Here is a 15,638-nt window from a genome sequence, read left to right on the forward strand (position 1 = left end):
GCCCAGTGTCTGTGCCTGACTGATAACAACTCCCCTGAGATCACTATTTTAATGCCTGCTACACACAATGCAATTTCCCGTTGTTTTTCTGATCGATTTTACGATCACTTCTATACAAAATCAATAAAAAAAATGATTGGAAATCAGATCGGACTTGTCGGAAATAAGCAATTCGACCTCCAATCTGACGGGTCATTGCATGGTGTGTACCAGGCATATGATTGGGGATACAGATTCCTATAAGCGGCCGCCGATGACAGGGTCTCTTTAAGACGCTCTGTTGTCTCCTGCCGCAAGATCTATTTTTGATTGTGCTGAAGCGCCAGAGGCGCCTCCCTCCGCGCGGATCATACATTACTGAGCCTGCAGCTTCCAGTAAAGTGAATTAGTGAGGAATATGATCTGGATGGAGACAGTAGAATGAAGACATTGGATTCTGCAGCTGCAGTGACTTACAATGGAAGCACAGCCAATTACCTTCCCTCCCTGTCCTCTCTATAGTCCCGGCCTCAGCAGGTGCAGGCAGACCTGACAAATCAGCTTCACTGGCTATACAGTACATCTGATTACAGTCAGATCTACAGCCAAGGGGGAAAAAAACAGCCAAAAAACACTAGTCTAAGTTTGCATGTTTTCCTAGTTCTGTACAGTTATTAACCATTTCACCACTGAGGGGTTTTACCCCTTGAGCACCAGAGCAATTTTCACCTTTCAGCGCTCCTTCCATTCATTCGTCTATAACTTTATTATTACTTATCGCAATGAAATGAACTATATCTTGTTTTTTTCGCCACCAATTAGGCTTTCTTTAGGTGGGACATTATGCCAAGAATTATTTTACTCTAAGGCGTTGCATTAGGTGGCACGTTAAGGTCGCATAACGTGCACCTAACACAACGTATGGTGCTGCAAGAGCCGACGGTAGAGTGAGCCGCGTGAGGCGGCTCGATTCCTATAATGTCTCCCAGAGTCGCGCTGATTGGCCAGCGGGTCCACGTGATGCGGAGCGAGACACTCTGCATCACGTGGTCCCGCCGGCCAATCAGCGCCCGCCAGTGCAGTGAATATTAAGTAGCCATGTGCGCGGCTACTGTAGCTGGCTCTCCCCGCCTCCTCTCCGCCCCCCACTGCGCATGTGCAAACAGTCTAACGCGGCTATAGCCGCTCTAACGCCGTAGCATGCTGCACTTTGCGGAGAACGTGCAGCGTTACATGTAACGCAACGTGGGCTGTGTGAACAGCCCACTTGTGTTACATTGCTGTGCGTTGGGGGAGCGTTACAGGCGCACTAACGTGCGCCTGTAACGTCTTGGTGTGTAAGCAGCCTTAATGTGTTTTAATGGGAAAATAGGAAAAAAATGTGGGAAAAAATTATTATTTTTCAGTTTTCGGCCATTATAGTTTTTAAATAATGCATGCTACTGTAACTAAAACCCATGAAATATATTTGCCCATTTGTCCCGGTTTCAAAACCGTTTAAATTATGTCCCTTTCACAATGTTTGGCGCCAATCAGGGGCGTAGCAATAAGGGGTGCAGCGGTAGCGACCGCATCGGGGCCCTTGGGCCAGAGGGGCCCCAAATGGCCCTCCCTCAACTACAGTATTAGCTCTCTATCGGTCCTGTGCTCATAATAATCATTTATATATATACTTTGAATAGTGGTAATGCTTAACAAACTATTCCCCATCCCCTTCTTGCACCTCTGACACTGTAGTTGCCATTGGCAGCTTTTAGTGCGCCGTTTCAATTGCTATGTATAGAGTGCATGAGGGGGGCCCATTGTAAAACTTGCATCGGGGCCCACAGCTCCTTAGCTACGCCACTGGTGCCAATATTTTATTTGGAAATAAAGGTGCATGTTTTTCAGTTTTGCGTCCATCCCTAATTACAAGCCCATAGTTTATAAAGTAACAGTGTTATACCCTCTTGACATAAATATTTAAAAAGTTCAGTCCCTAAGGTAACTATTTATGTTTTTGTTTTTTTTATTGTATTTTTTTTTAATTACAAAAAAATAATAATTGGGGAATGTGGGAGGTAATGAGTTAATTTATTGTGTAAAACTAATGTATTTGTATATGTAAAATGCTTTAGGGTGTAGTTTTACTATATGAGTTGTGAGTTGGTATTCATGCGACCTGTAAGTGTCTGGAAGGACGCTTACAGGAAGCAGTATGAGGCTGGGAAAATCACAATGATCGCGCTGTTTCTCATAGAAGCAGCAGATCATTGCGGGGGCTTAGATCAACGAACGGGAATGGATTTTCCCATTCATTGATCTCCGGGCGAGCGGGCGGCGGCGTGCACGAGTGGCAGGAGCGCGCGCACGAGTGGCGGGAGCGCGGAAAGCGGTGGTAGCGCGGGAGGTACGGATTTTTCTGTCCCTTGGTTTTTTAAGGGTGCAAAAAGGGACGGAGAAATCCGTAAGTGGTTAATGCATACCTCCCAAATGCTGGAGCCAGGAAAAAGGTACGGTGGGCACTAAACCCTGCCCCTGCCACACTTTAACCTATGCCCCAATTTTACATGCAACACATCCTCTATGAAATGCCTTGGTGTCTATTGGCTCCCCCCCCCCCAATAAAGCTTCCCTTGTGTCTAGTGGATTCTCCCCTCCCTTCCCAATAAGGCTTTCCTGGTGACTAGTGGCCCCCCATCAAGCTTCCCTGGTATGTAGTGGCTTTTCCCCTCCCCAATACAGTTTCCCCTCCAGAGCCGGACCAAGGCAGAGGCAAGAGAGGCTCCAGCTTCAGGGCGCAGTGTAGAAGGGGGCGCACGTCTCACTCACCTGTCATTCTGCTATTGTGTATGAAGCAGAAAGAAATAAGAAAAGGGGATACATGGCAGTGACTGCAAGCCAGATAACTAGAGATTAAGGTGTGTGTGTGTGTGTGTGTGGGGGGGGGGTGAGGGCCCTGGGGTGACTCTTAGTCTAAAAACAATCAGTGTGTGACGGCTGGGGTGGCAGGGATGGAGGGGCGCACTTTGGTGTCTCAGCCATGGGTGCTGGAGGACCTTGTCCCGCCTCTGTTCCACCCTCCCTCCCCTAATAAATCTTTCCTCTGGGTCTAGAGTTTTTCCCCCTCCCTCCCCCTATAAAGGTTCCCTGCTGGTCTAGTGGTTTCCCCCTCCCTTTAGTCCCACTGAACTGCCAATCAGTGAGGAGTAGGAATGTGGGAGATAGAAAGCTTCCCTTTCCCCGGCAATGTACCAGAATAGAACAAGGCGGGATAAGAGTCATTGCTGCAGAAACCCTTACGATTATATTGGAATGCTTGCAATGCAGACTGCATGTAGACTACATAATAAACACAGAGCAGTGGGTAAATGGAATGTAATTTTGTGGCTGACAATCCTGCTTTAAAAGCGGTCAAATGATTGTCCGTAAATTATACATTTGGTTAAATGGGATGTATCCTCACCTATCAGTATTGCTGCTGTATGTTATTGCCCGGCAATAGCAGTGAATAAGCAGCCAGGGTTGCCTATTGGGTCAGTACATAAACTGATAGTTTAATGACCTACAGGAAACACAGAGGCAAATCTCCCTAAATTAGCCCCAGACTATGATACATACCCTACACCAGGGGTCTCAAACTCGCGGCCCGCGGGCCATTTGCGGCCCTCGTTACAATATTTTGTGGCCCTCGCCGGCAAAAGCTTCCTTATAGTTCGCTTCAGTGCTCCCAAGTAATCCGCCACATCCCCGCCGCTAAACGAGGGCTGCAGAGCCCCCAAATCGCCCGGGGGCAATCCGCCGGCATTTCCTGGAAGGGGCAGAGCTTTCAGCTTCAGCTCTGCCCCTCCTGACGTCAATCGCCGCCCCTCTCTGTGAAGGAAGAGTGAGAGGGGCGGGCAGAGGCGGCGATGCGCCGCGATTGTGAAATTCCTTATGCGGCCCAGCCTCATCTTGACTTTGCTTCTTGCGGCCCCCAGGTAAATTGAGTTTGAGACCCCTGCCCTACACGATATAGACATAGGACTATGGTTGGCCCCAGACTACGATACATACCCTACACCAGCGTTTTTCAACCGCTGTTCCGCGGCACACATAGTGTGCCGAGGGATGTTGCCAGGTGTGCCGTCTGGCCTCTTGCTCCTCCCCGCGGCCGCCGCTCCTGTCACCTTATCATGAGCGGGCGGCCGCTTGTCCGATTAGATTCCCTTGTAGTAGCCGCTCTCCTCTGTGGCATCTCCTATTACAGCAGCGCACTCGGCGGCTGCTGTGATGAGCAGGAAGCGGTACAGAGGTTCCCATGGTAACGGCGATGCATATCGCCGCTACAGGAAGCCGCTGTACCGCTTCCTGCTCATCACAGCAGCCGCCGAGCGCGTGCGCTGCTGTAATAGGAGATGCCACAGAGGAGAGCGGCTACTACGGGGGAATCTAATCGGACAAGCGGCCGCCCGCTCATGATAAGGTAACAGGAGCGGTGGCCGCGGAGGGGGGAGGGGCACACCTACCCATACTAGGAAGCTATACTGGGCACTATACTAGCTATACTGGGCACTATACTGGGGCACTACCTACCTATACTGGGCACTATACTAGCTATATTGGGCACTACCTACCTATACTGGGCACTATGCTAGCTATACTGGGCCTTATACTAGCTATGCTGGGCACCATGCTAGCTATACTGGGCACTATACTGGGCACTATACTAGCTATCTGGGCACTATACTAGCTATACTGGGCACTACCTACCTATACTGGGCACTATACTAGCTATACTGGGCACTACCTACCTATACTGGGCACTATACTAGCTATACTGGGCACTTTACTGGCTATAATGGGGCACTACCTACCCATACTGGGCACTATACTGGGGCACTACCTATCCATACTGGTACTATACTAGCTATACTGGGGCACTATACTAGCTATACTGGGGCACTATAGCCTGCTGCGCACGACACTGTCCACTAAGTCGCGCAAACACCCGCTCCTCGTAAGGTAACAGGAGCGGTGGCCGCGGAGGGGGGAGGGGCACACCCACCCATACTAAGTAAGCTATATTGGGCACTATACTAGCTATACTGGGCACTATACTAGCTATACTGGGCACTACCTACCTATACTGGGCACTATACTAGCTATACTGGGCACTTTACTGGCTATACTGGGGCACTACCTACCCATACTGGGCACTATACTGGGGCACTACCTATCCATACTGGTACTATACTAGCTATACTGGGGCACTATACTAGCTATACTGGGGCACTATAGCCTGCTGCGCATGGCACTGTCCACTAAGTCGCGCAAACACCCGCTCGCCAACCCTACCCCCCCCCCCCCCCCCATATCCCCCTCCCCCCCCACCCCCGCCGTTCCCCGGAGAAAAATTTGGTCAGAAAGTGTTCCCCGGGCCGGAAAAGGTTGGGAACCACTGCCCTACACGATATAGACATAGGACTATGGTAGGGATTAGATTGTGAGCCCCTCTGAGGGACAGTTAGTGACAAGGCAATATACTCTGTACAGTGCTGCGGAAGATGTCGGCGCTATTAATACTGAATAAGTAATTATTATATATAATAATTATATATAATTATATAATTACACCACTTTTTAGCGGGTTTCCTGCCTCATATCGTCATACATAAGGTACCAGCATCTTTCTGTCTGTCTGCCTGCTTAGGGGACGACCTCTTGGAGTGCCCTCAATAGAAAAGTGGTTCTGCAGCTTCCTTTAGCTCAGCAGGCCCAGAGGGGCACACGGCCTCCCCTCACCACATGTTCCCAGGCCCCCGTCGTGCCTCCCGTGTCAAGGCGCTGCCAGTCCTCAGACACCTAGGCTGGCGAGAGATGGAACAAAACGCTGATAGTATTTTTAGCCCGATGTGTGGGAAACTTGTGTTAAACATTGTCTCCTAGCAACTCCATCGTTCTCCGAGAGACAGAGGACCGATGTGAAGCTTGCCTCCGCCCTGCAGCGAGCATACTGCTCCCCGCACTATTCTGGATGGAAGTCTCCAATCATTTTTCACCCTAGTTTCTTTTTTTTAGTATTCCCAGTACAGCGCATGTAATGTACGGTATACTTCATCATAGTTTTTACAGTGCTTACAGTTCTTAAAGTGGAGCTGAACTCTTGCACAGGACAGAGAAATGCACCCTGTATGTAATTAGAGAGTTTAGCCTGTCTAATTCCCCCTCATTTGTTTTGAATCGCAAGCTGTAATTTGATCTCTCCCCGTGTCACCTGACTGCCACGGCAGAGATGGCAGATAAGCCCATTTGAAAGCACAGGATGCTGACAATATGTCGGCTTCCATGAAAGCAGGAAGTAGACACACTGCAGATTTATTGCAGGATGTGTAACAAAGAAATGTTTTTTTGTTTAAAGGTTATTATGCCGTTGCTTATCTTTTAGAGCAGAGAGGAAGTTTTGAGTTCAGGTCCACTTTAACAAGTGAGTAAAGGGGACCACAATGCCCTGCTGCCCAACCTGTGGCCCTCCAGTGCCCGATGTGCCCCCTCAGGCTGTTTAACTGATGAGCAAGAAAAATCAGCATATGAAGAATGGGAACACACAGCTCACTCTTGTGTGCAGCTTCTTGTGCCCTATTAAGTAACGTAATGCAACACTGGAGTTATTACCAAGTGTTTTACCTTCCTGCTGTATATGTAAATTTTGCAATAGAAATAATAGGAATAAACAAGAGACATTTTCAAGTTTGATCTTGCGGTGGGATTGGCCACAATCTAGTAGTAAGGCCTGGATTAGTGGCACATGCATTGCACAGCCGGGGATATATGAATAACCAGGCAGGGGGAAACAGAAGATGGACATGGGCGGTGCTACTCTGGGGCATGCTGGGGCACTGCCAGCCCCTCCCCCACCAGGAGTCACTGTGCCACCCTGAGCCCCCCCCCCCCCCCCTTTGCTCAGCAACATACAGTTAACTGTTTCCATGCTCCAGCAGCACACAGTGAACAGGATAGGGTCCGTAAAAAGCTCTCCATGTCAGTCTGAGTCTATGTGGCCATCAAATAAACCTAGGGTCTTATCTGTTTGCCATGAATACCTCACAATCCTTGCAAGATCCCTTGCAATGAATGTATCTGGATGACACTTATATTTGCAAAAATAAATCTCTACCTCCTTCTGGTCGTATGTTCTAACATTGTCAGTCAACAGGAATAGCGCTTGTATATTACAGACATGAAGTTTTTTCTGTAAAATACAAGCTCTAGTCTCCAGCAATGCTCAGCTACTAAGAGAATAAGGAATTACACAAACACTGTTTCTCTCAGGGCCGGATTTGTGCTCTTTACTGCCCAAGGCCACTGTCACCAGCCGCCCCCCTTTAATATAGGTAGCCAGATAACCCCTCCCCCTTTCCCTCTAGTATAGGTAGCCTGATGACCCCCCCAGTATAGGTAGCCAGATGACCCCTCCCCTTTCCCTCCAGTATAGGTAGCCAGATGACCCCTCCCCTTTCCCTCCAGTATAGGTAGCAAGATGACTCCCTTAATCCCTCCTCCCCCCTTTCAGTATAGGTAGCCAGCTTGTCTTCACACCGCAGCAGCCATCAGTGTCACTCATTTTTCCACTCGTGCAGAAGTTTCCTCTTCCTTTCCGTCATTAATGCTGCCCAAGTCCATAGCCGCCGGCCACATTGCAAACGTGCACAGAGAGCAAGATGGCTGCTACACAGGCGGCTAGCAGCAGAGTACTGCGGTCAGGCACTCGCCTGATCTCCCTGCATTACAGCATTTGCAAGCTTGCTGCACCAGTTTAGCCTGCTGCTTTGGTGCCCTTGCTGCTGTGGTGCCCTAGGCCATGGCCTAGGTGGCCTTGGCCTAAATCCTGCCCTGGTTTCTCTCCCTCCTGCCTTCTCCCCCTTCCCTTGCTTGTAGAGTCGTAAGATACAAACTGGGACTTGGAATGATTTGTCTGTGATCCATCCACATAGGAGCAGTTTGCTAGCAAGTACTAAGGGTTAAAGCGGTATTGTAATTTCACAAAAAAACAAACAATTTTACTTAGCTGGGGCTTCCCCAAGCCCCCAGCAGCCGTCTTGTCCCGCGCCGCTCCTCCACCTGCCGCGGCGCAGGTTCATTACCGTCGAATTGTAAGTCGATGGCAACTGCACCTGCGCGACCTGGGCTAACCATAGCTTTGTTCGCATTCCTACCCGCTAAAGCGTTCTCAGCCCGCTAATGGTGCAGGACGCTATTGTGGGCTGGAACGCGAACAAAGCTTTGCGTAGCCTGGGGTGCACAGGCGCAGTTTCCCTTTAAAGCAGCAGGGGCAGCCATACTATCCCAGGGGTAAAAACACATATATAAGTAGATAAATACTTGTTCTACTTACATAACATATGTATTGTACAGTCCATGTTTTGATTTCAGTGAATTGTATGTACTAAATAAAGAGAAAACGGTTTCCAGGCATTTTCCATCTTTACTGCCTCTGACTGAAGCCAATCTTGATGTCATTTCCTCCCTCTTTTGTCTTCTCCTAGAAACCGCACTGTCACATGTGAGGTCAGCATAGATCGTATTTTAGCAGCTTCTGCAGGAGGGGTGAGGTGTATTCCCCTTCTCAGCCTCGTGTCACACTGAACTGCCCTCAGCCAATCCGTGAGGAGTAGGAATGTGGGCGGGGAGATAGAAAGCTTCCCTCTCTCCGGCAATGTACCAGAATAGAGCAAGGCGGGATAAGATTCATTGCTGCAGAAACACTTACGATTATATTGGAATGCTTGCAATGCAGACTGCATGTAGACTACATAATAAACACAGAGCAGTGGGTAAATGGAATGTAATTTTGTGGCTGACAATCCTGCTTTAAAAGCGGTCAAATGATTGACCGTAGATTATACATTTGGTTAAATGGGATGTATCCTCACCTATCAGTATTGCTGCTGTATGTTATTGCCCGGTAATAGCAGTGAATAAGCAGCCAGGGTTGCCTATTGGGTCAGTACATAAACTGACAGTGTGATGACCTACAGGAAACCCAGAGGCAAATCTCAACGCTTTTACTGGGATTGCTGTACAGCCGCAATAAGACTGGATCCCTGGCGAATATACTATAGGGATTTTCCATAAAAATAATGGAAAATAGAAGTGAAATGATAAATAAAATAATTCAGTTTACAGGCATTTTTCTAACTGAATGAGCCAATTTCACAAAACCAATTTGCAAGATTCTCACAAACCGATTGGAAGTTTGACGGAAATGTTACAAACCTGACAGCTGCGAATTTGCTCATTAATAAATCATACAGATAATTAACATAAAACGTCGTCTTGGTGCCTTTTACTTGTTCCCTGTGTTTACCTCCGAGATGGCGACAAATAATGTTGCCAAACTCGGGGGGGGGGGGGGGGCAGAGAGCGGCAGTGTGGGGACACAGAGGTATGTTATGAGGCAGAGAACAGGCCTCTGTGTCCCATCTGCCCACCTCGGGTTCTCTTTCAGGGCGGACACAAAAAAATAAGTACCATTGAGGGTGAGGCATTCTTTAGAAGAGTTAGGACATAGGGTAGGAGGCAATTTCTCTTTATTAGTTGAGGTTAGAAGATTGAGGTTAGGCAACCAGAATGGGTTGTAAGTTGGGGGAGAATAAAGGTCAGGTGTCATTAATGAATTTATATTTCGAGAGGAGGTTCGGGGTGATCTCCAGGAAGTGAATAAATAATTTGGGTCGAGGTTAGGTTTGGACATCACAAATTTGAGCAAGAGGAATGAAATTTAAGTTTGGGGGGGAATGATGTTTGGGTGTGAGAAGGGAATTTACGTTGGGGAGGATAAGATTAGGTATCAGGAGAGGGATTTATCCTTGTAAGTAGTGTTGATCGAACAGTGTTCGACACTGTTCGTTATTCCCCGAATATCTGGGTGTTTGGGTTCGGCTCGAGCTCAGCCGAGCACCACATGGTGCTCGGCTGCGCTGTTCGGGGGCCCGCACGGGCCCGTTTTAGGGGTCTGGAGGGGAAGCAGCATGAAGGGAAAGCCATGGCCACAGTTGGCGGGGAGAGGGGACGTTCTCCCCCCCTCACCTCGGGCTCTGCGCTCCCCTCCAGCTTAAATTGGTGCGTGGGCAGCGGGCAGATACATACCTTCCGTGCGTTCCACCGCAGATACTCCTCGCTCTAGTGTCTGACGCAACTTCCTGTATAAACAGGGGAGCGAGGAGTATCCACGGTGGAACGCACAGAAAGTATGTATCTGCCCACCGCTGCCCACACACCAATTTAAGCTGGAGGGGAGCGCAGAGGGGAGAGCCCTGAGGTGAGGGAGGGGGGGGACCGTCCCCCCTCCCCGCCGACTGTGGCCATGGCTTTCCCTTCATGCTGCATCCCCTCCAGCAGGCATGCTCGGGTCCCCATTGACTCGGTGTTCGGCCGAATATCCCGAACATCTGGACCATGTTCGGCCGAGCCGACCCGAGCCCAAATATCTGGGTGTTCGACGATCAACACTACTTGTAAGGGGGGGGGGGGGGGGGGTTATGGTTAAGCTTCAGGAAGGGTTTTTCAGCGAGGGGATAGGTTGGAGTTAGGTCAATGATCGATGGCCAACCCTTGAAGCTATCAACGTAAGCAGCATTATAGATTTGGTACCAAAAACTATCCCTAATTGCATAGCTGAAATGTAATAATGGCACCCAAAATACTAGCATAAAATCCAAACATATTCACCGGTTAAGTATGTATTCCTCCTAACAGCTGAGCATTTTAAAGAATCCAGTCCAGGTTTGCTGAATGACTTATGTTCTCCATCATCTTCCTCTATTCTCCATCTCAGGGGAACCTCATTAAATCAACCTCATGGTGACAACATGGACAGCCATCTCTATAAATTGCACCTCCGGATCTAGCGAGGTGTGAAGTTTATCTCCTCCAGGAAGTACACGTGACACCGGCACAATCCCGATGGCGGCATCCTCGCTACGCCGCCCTGTCCATCATCATCACCGCATTGCCCGGACTGACTGGCATGGAAATCAGTCATAAATATGGATAAAGCCTAAAGCGGCAAGCCAATAATCAATCAGATTTAGCTGAGGTGACAAGACCGCTGCTGGAATCTAAAGATGATTGAACTATTTCACAAGCAGAGGCGGGAAACGCCTCACACCGGAGGAAGGCAAGCAGGAGCCCGCTAAGCACCATTTGCATTTAAAGCGGATCCGAGATGAAAAACTAACTATAACAAGTAACTTGTCTATATATCTTATCTAAAGTTTAGATAGTTTACACAGCATATCTATCTGCAAACAGCTTCAAAAGTTTATGACTATTTATTCCTGCTATACAATGAGGGCAGCCATGTTCTGTTTGTGTCACATTGTCACAGGCTGAGGGCTGGAGATGTGTGTAAATTTAGTCCACTCTCCTGCTCCCTCCTCCCCTCTGCCACTGAAATCCATGGGTGAACAAAAAACAGGGGAAGACTGGCCAGGGGGGAAGGGGGGAGATTTCCCCGCAGGCTGCCTCTCATTTAATGATTTAGGGCTGGTGCAGGGCCTGCTGCATTCAGGTTTTTGTATAAGGCAATGTGAAACATTAGTTTGCTGACGGAAATAAAAGCCCAATTAGCAATTAGAGTGCGGGAAACCTGGTAAAAATACACAGCATAATGCAGAGCAGAGTCTTGCCTGGAGGGTCCGTGGGAAAAAAACTGCTCTCTTACCATCATAGCTCCCAACTTTCCCTCTTTTGAAGGGACAGTCTCTCTTAGGATATAAGTGTGTGTGGGGGGACCATTTGGGCTGAGGCTGCCATGAACATGGGCCTCTAGTTTGTGTTTTCCCCCCAGGCCAAACGGTCCCAGTCCTCCCCTGACAAAAAAGGATCCGCAAACCAGGCCGGATTAAAGTGTAAAAGGCTAATATATTTATTGAAAAAATCCACAGACAGTGCAATAAAATCACAGGATCAACTCACGCCTATCGGGCCTACCATCTGCCCTTAATCGTAGTTAAAAGTTTTAACTACGATTAAGGGCGGATGGTAGGCCCGATCCTTTTTTGTTCATCTACTTCGTTATGGCTTGGCTGACCTGATCCTGCACCGACTGGTATGATGCCTGGGGGTATAGAACGTTTATGAACATTCCTTGTTGTCTGAAATCCATGGCTAGTAACCTCCTCCTGCACAGACTGAGCTCCCATAAGCCCTTGCTACAGTGCCAAGGCACAAAATTAGCTGTGGGCGAGGCTTGTTTAGTTTATAGGATATTAGAGTATTAAAATAAAACCAAAAAGTATTTGGCTTGAGGAATTCCCTATAAACTATATGAAAGGAACACAATTATGCAATGAGTAAACGTTTATCTCGGATCCACTTTAAAGTGAACGTGGTCTGGGTTTACAGTGTTGATAAACTAATATTGTTGTAATGTTGAGGTGACTGCAGGAATGTTTGCATTACTCTAATTACAATCCTTCGTACTTGTGAGGTCAGAAAACTCCATAATCCCAGGTCTACACCGTAAGGAGGAGGCCTTCGTGTTCATCATAGCTTAGAGCTCCACCCTCCTCTTCTTGGAGCTCCACCCTCCTCTTCTTGCCGTCTCCAAACTGTGGAGAGCACTGGTATTACTACTAATATTCAGCTACTAAGCTGAGGGGTTCTTCTTAGAGATATCAAGGTCTTTCTTAGTGGAGATGTTCTTTTTAGTATACAGGAGATGTGGATCATAACAAATGGCACCTGATGGTAACTTATTGTACCAGAATTGGAAGTTTTTGGTCAGTAAAAATGTAAAAGTACTTATTCTTAAGTGTAACTTTAAAAATGAACAAGCAAGAAAGATTTCTGAATACAAATTTATGAAAATGTTCAAGATATTAACAGAAGGGTTAAATTGTGGAACGGGATTCATGACTCCTTATGTAACATGATTGACTTGGCTTCACTATCTTCAGAAACCTGCTAGATTTCATGTTTGCTTGCATAAGCTCACTGGCTCCAGCCTGCTGACCACCTGACATCTAACTGCTGAACAGCAACCAGTACGTTCAACTGCCATCTTCATGCAGCTTCCCTGCATCAGTGTTTTACTACAGCTAACATCTGGAAATATGCCTGAAGAAGGGGACTAGATCCCAGAAAGCTTGCATCATTTAACGTTATCAGTTATTTAGCCATTGAAAGGTATTACTTTTACAAGACTTTGTTTTTTTCCACCTACATACGTTTTTGGTCAGAAGCTTTTTATACAGGATTCACTCCTCCGCCCACCTATTTAGCACAAAGAAAGTCCAGAACCTGCAGTTACGATGATACGCAGAGCCTTCTGGCTGGTCTCCTGATCTTCTGGTAGTGGGCCTTCTAGCATACCACACAGTCTTCTATAAAGGGTGTGTGTATGTGTCTTATAATCTTTTCCTTCCTGCTCTGTTGGACGGGGACGTGGCCAGGGGCATAACAATATTCTGTGTGACCATACCTCCCAACTTTTTGAGATGAGAAAGAGGGCCACTTAAGCCACACCCCTAATCACGCCCCTGACACACCCCTAGTCACACATACCATAAAGATTTCATAAGAAAAAATATGTTGTTTTACATTTCAAACAACACTGATCCTTTCTATCCTGGTTCATTTTTTTTTATATTAACATTTTAAAATTAGTAATATATCAATTGAAAGGATGGAAATAAAGTTTAGAGACAATCAAACAAATTTTTAGTATATATTTACACAGAAAGAGGGACAAAGTCCTGAAAGAGGGAGACATGAGGAAACAGGGAGAGGGCTCCCAAAGAGGGACTGTCCCTCAGAAAAAGGCACAGTTGGGAGCTATGGCGTGACTCCTGCAGTCATTGGGTGGCCCGGAGACTAAGGGGCCCGGTCCTGGGGTGTAGAGCACCTGCAGCGGAGCTTCATATTGTACTTCATTTCAGCAGCAGCGAGACATAAGCTCCTCACTTCCTCTCCACCAGCCAAATCACACTGCAGCTCCCGATGCCTGGCATAGGACATGCAGTGTCAGGAGATGCTAAGTGATTTGCTTATACTGAAGATTAAGTGAAGAGGACCTGTTTGCCGCTGGAGGGTGGTACAGCTGTATACTTGCCCATTTCTACAGCCACAAAATAAACATACCTCCCAACTTTTTGAGATGAGAAAGAGGGACACTTAAGCCACGCCCCTGCCACACCCCTGATCACGCCCATCACACCTCTAGTCACGCATACCGTAAAGATTTCATAAGAAAAATATGTTGTTTTATAATGGTCCTTTCTATTCTGGTTCATTTTCCTTCATATTAACATTTTTAAATTAGCAATATATCATTTTGCATATAATATTTAAAGGATGGGAATAAAGTTTAGAGTCAACCAAGCACATTTTTTAGTAGAGAAATATATATATTTACGTAGAAAGAGGGACAACGTCCTGAAAGAGGGACAAATGAGGGAGAAAGAGGGACAGGGCTCCAAAAGAGGGACAGTTGGTAGCTATGAATAAACATTACAAATAACAACCAGAGCTCTGGGCAAAACAAGCAATTTTGAACCTAAATCTGTCTAGTGAGCCCCAGGCTTTAGGGCTGTTACACCACAGACACTTTTACAGAGCTTTTCTGATCTCCAGCACCTTACAGTGTTTTGAAATGCGCATGGACAATTAAAGAGTAACTTTAACCCAAGAGTAAACTTCATCCAAATAAGTAGCCGATACCCCCTTTCCCATGAGAAGTCTTTACCTTTTCCTGGGTCTATTTCCACTAGTTCTGCATCAGTTTTTCTGGATCCAATCTGTATGGCTGATATTGAGATTAAACTCCTCCCAACTCCCACAGTGTGATGTCATGACCTTGGTCCTGACAGTTTGCTGTCTGTGAACTTCTGCTTTGTGGGAAATAACAACTGTTTCTAACTGCCAAGAAAGCAGTATCTCCCTCTGTGCCTAGAACTCTCAGTAACAAACACTCCACAGAGATCACCTGGCAGAACTAAAGATGTCACCACCAGTGAAACATTTCAGAATATAAATCAGGGAAAGGAAAGATTTTACAATAGGCAAATGCTGACTAAATAATACATAAATGACTATTGTAAAAATCAAGAAATGTAGTCATTATGTTGTCTTCACTACAGTTCCTCTTATCTTATGGAATATTTCACACCAGGCAAAATTGCTTTTCTTAAAAAAAATTGCAGTGATTGTAATTCTGTAACAAGTATAGAAAAGCAAAAACGCTGTGAAAATAGCTTATGAAAAGTCACAATAAAATCACTCCAAAAATCATTCATTTCTAGTGTGTTTTGTTGTGAAACAGCCCTTCTAGATCTCTAAGGCCTGGAACCCACTAGCAGCACATTTGCAATGCTTGCTGATCACCGGCGATTGGCAAAGCACTACACCAATGGATGTCTATGGCGGTGAACTTAACTGCAGCGCTGCCATCAAGGAGCGATCGCAAATCACTGCTTGTGGTATTTTGGCAGCAATCCCGGTGCAATCTCATCAGTGGCTGTCGTAGCCAAATCGCGATCGATCTGGGAATCGATTTGAAATTGTGGCACTACCGCGATTTGGGAAATTGCGATCACTTTGCCGCAAAGCACCTCTAGTTAAAGCACACGTGTCGAACTCCAGGCCTGCAGGGCCAGATCCATGTCAGTGTTTAGGATGGACTGAGAAAGAGAGTAATG

At 47.0% G+C, this 15,638-nt stretch overlaps 1 long non-coding RNA gene across 1 annotated transcript in view; it reads left to right on the top strand.

Moving 5' to 3' along the window:
- LOC137542717 (uncharacterized) overlaps positions 1-10,930 on the top strand; it is a 231,213-nt gene extending 220,283 nt beyond the window's left edge. Inside the window, exon 3 of the long non-coding RNA XR_011025542.1 lies at positions 10,775-10,930. This is a non-coding gene — a long non-coding RNA (uncharacterized lncRNA). The remainder of the gene's footprint in view (positions 1-10,774) is intronic.
- Positions 10,931-15,638: the final 4,708 nt, after the last annotated feature.

Source organism: Hyperolius riggenbachi, chromosome 2 (genome assembly GCF_040937935.1).
Source record: "Hyperolius riggenbachi isolate aHypRig1 chromosome 2, aHypRig1.pri, whole genome shotgun sequence".
NCBI classification, from domain to species: Eukaryota; Metazoa; Chordata; class Amphibia; order Anura; family Hyperoliidae; genus Hyperolius; species Hyperolius riggenbachi.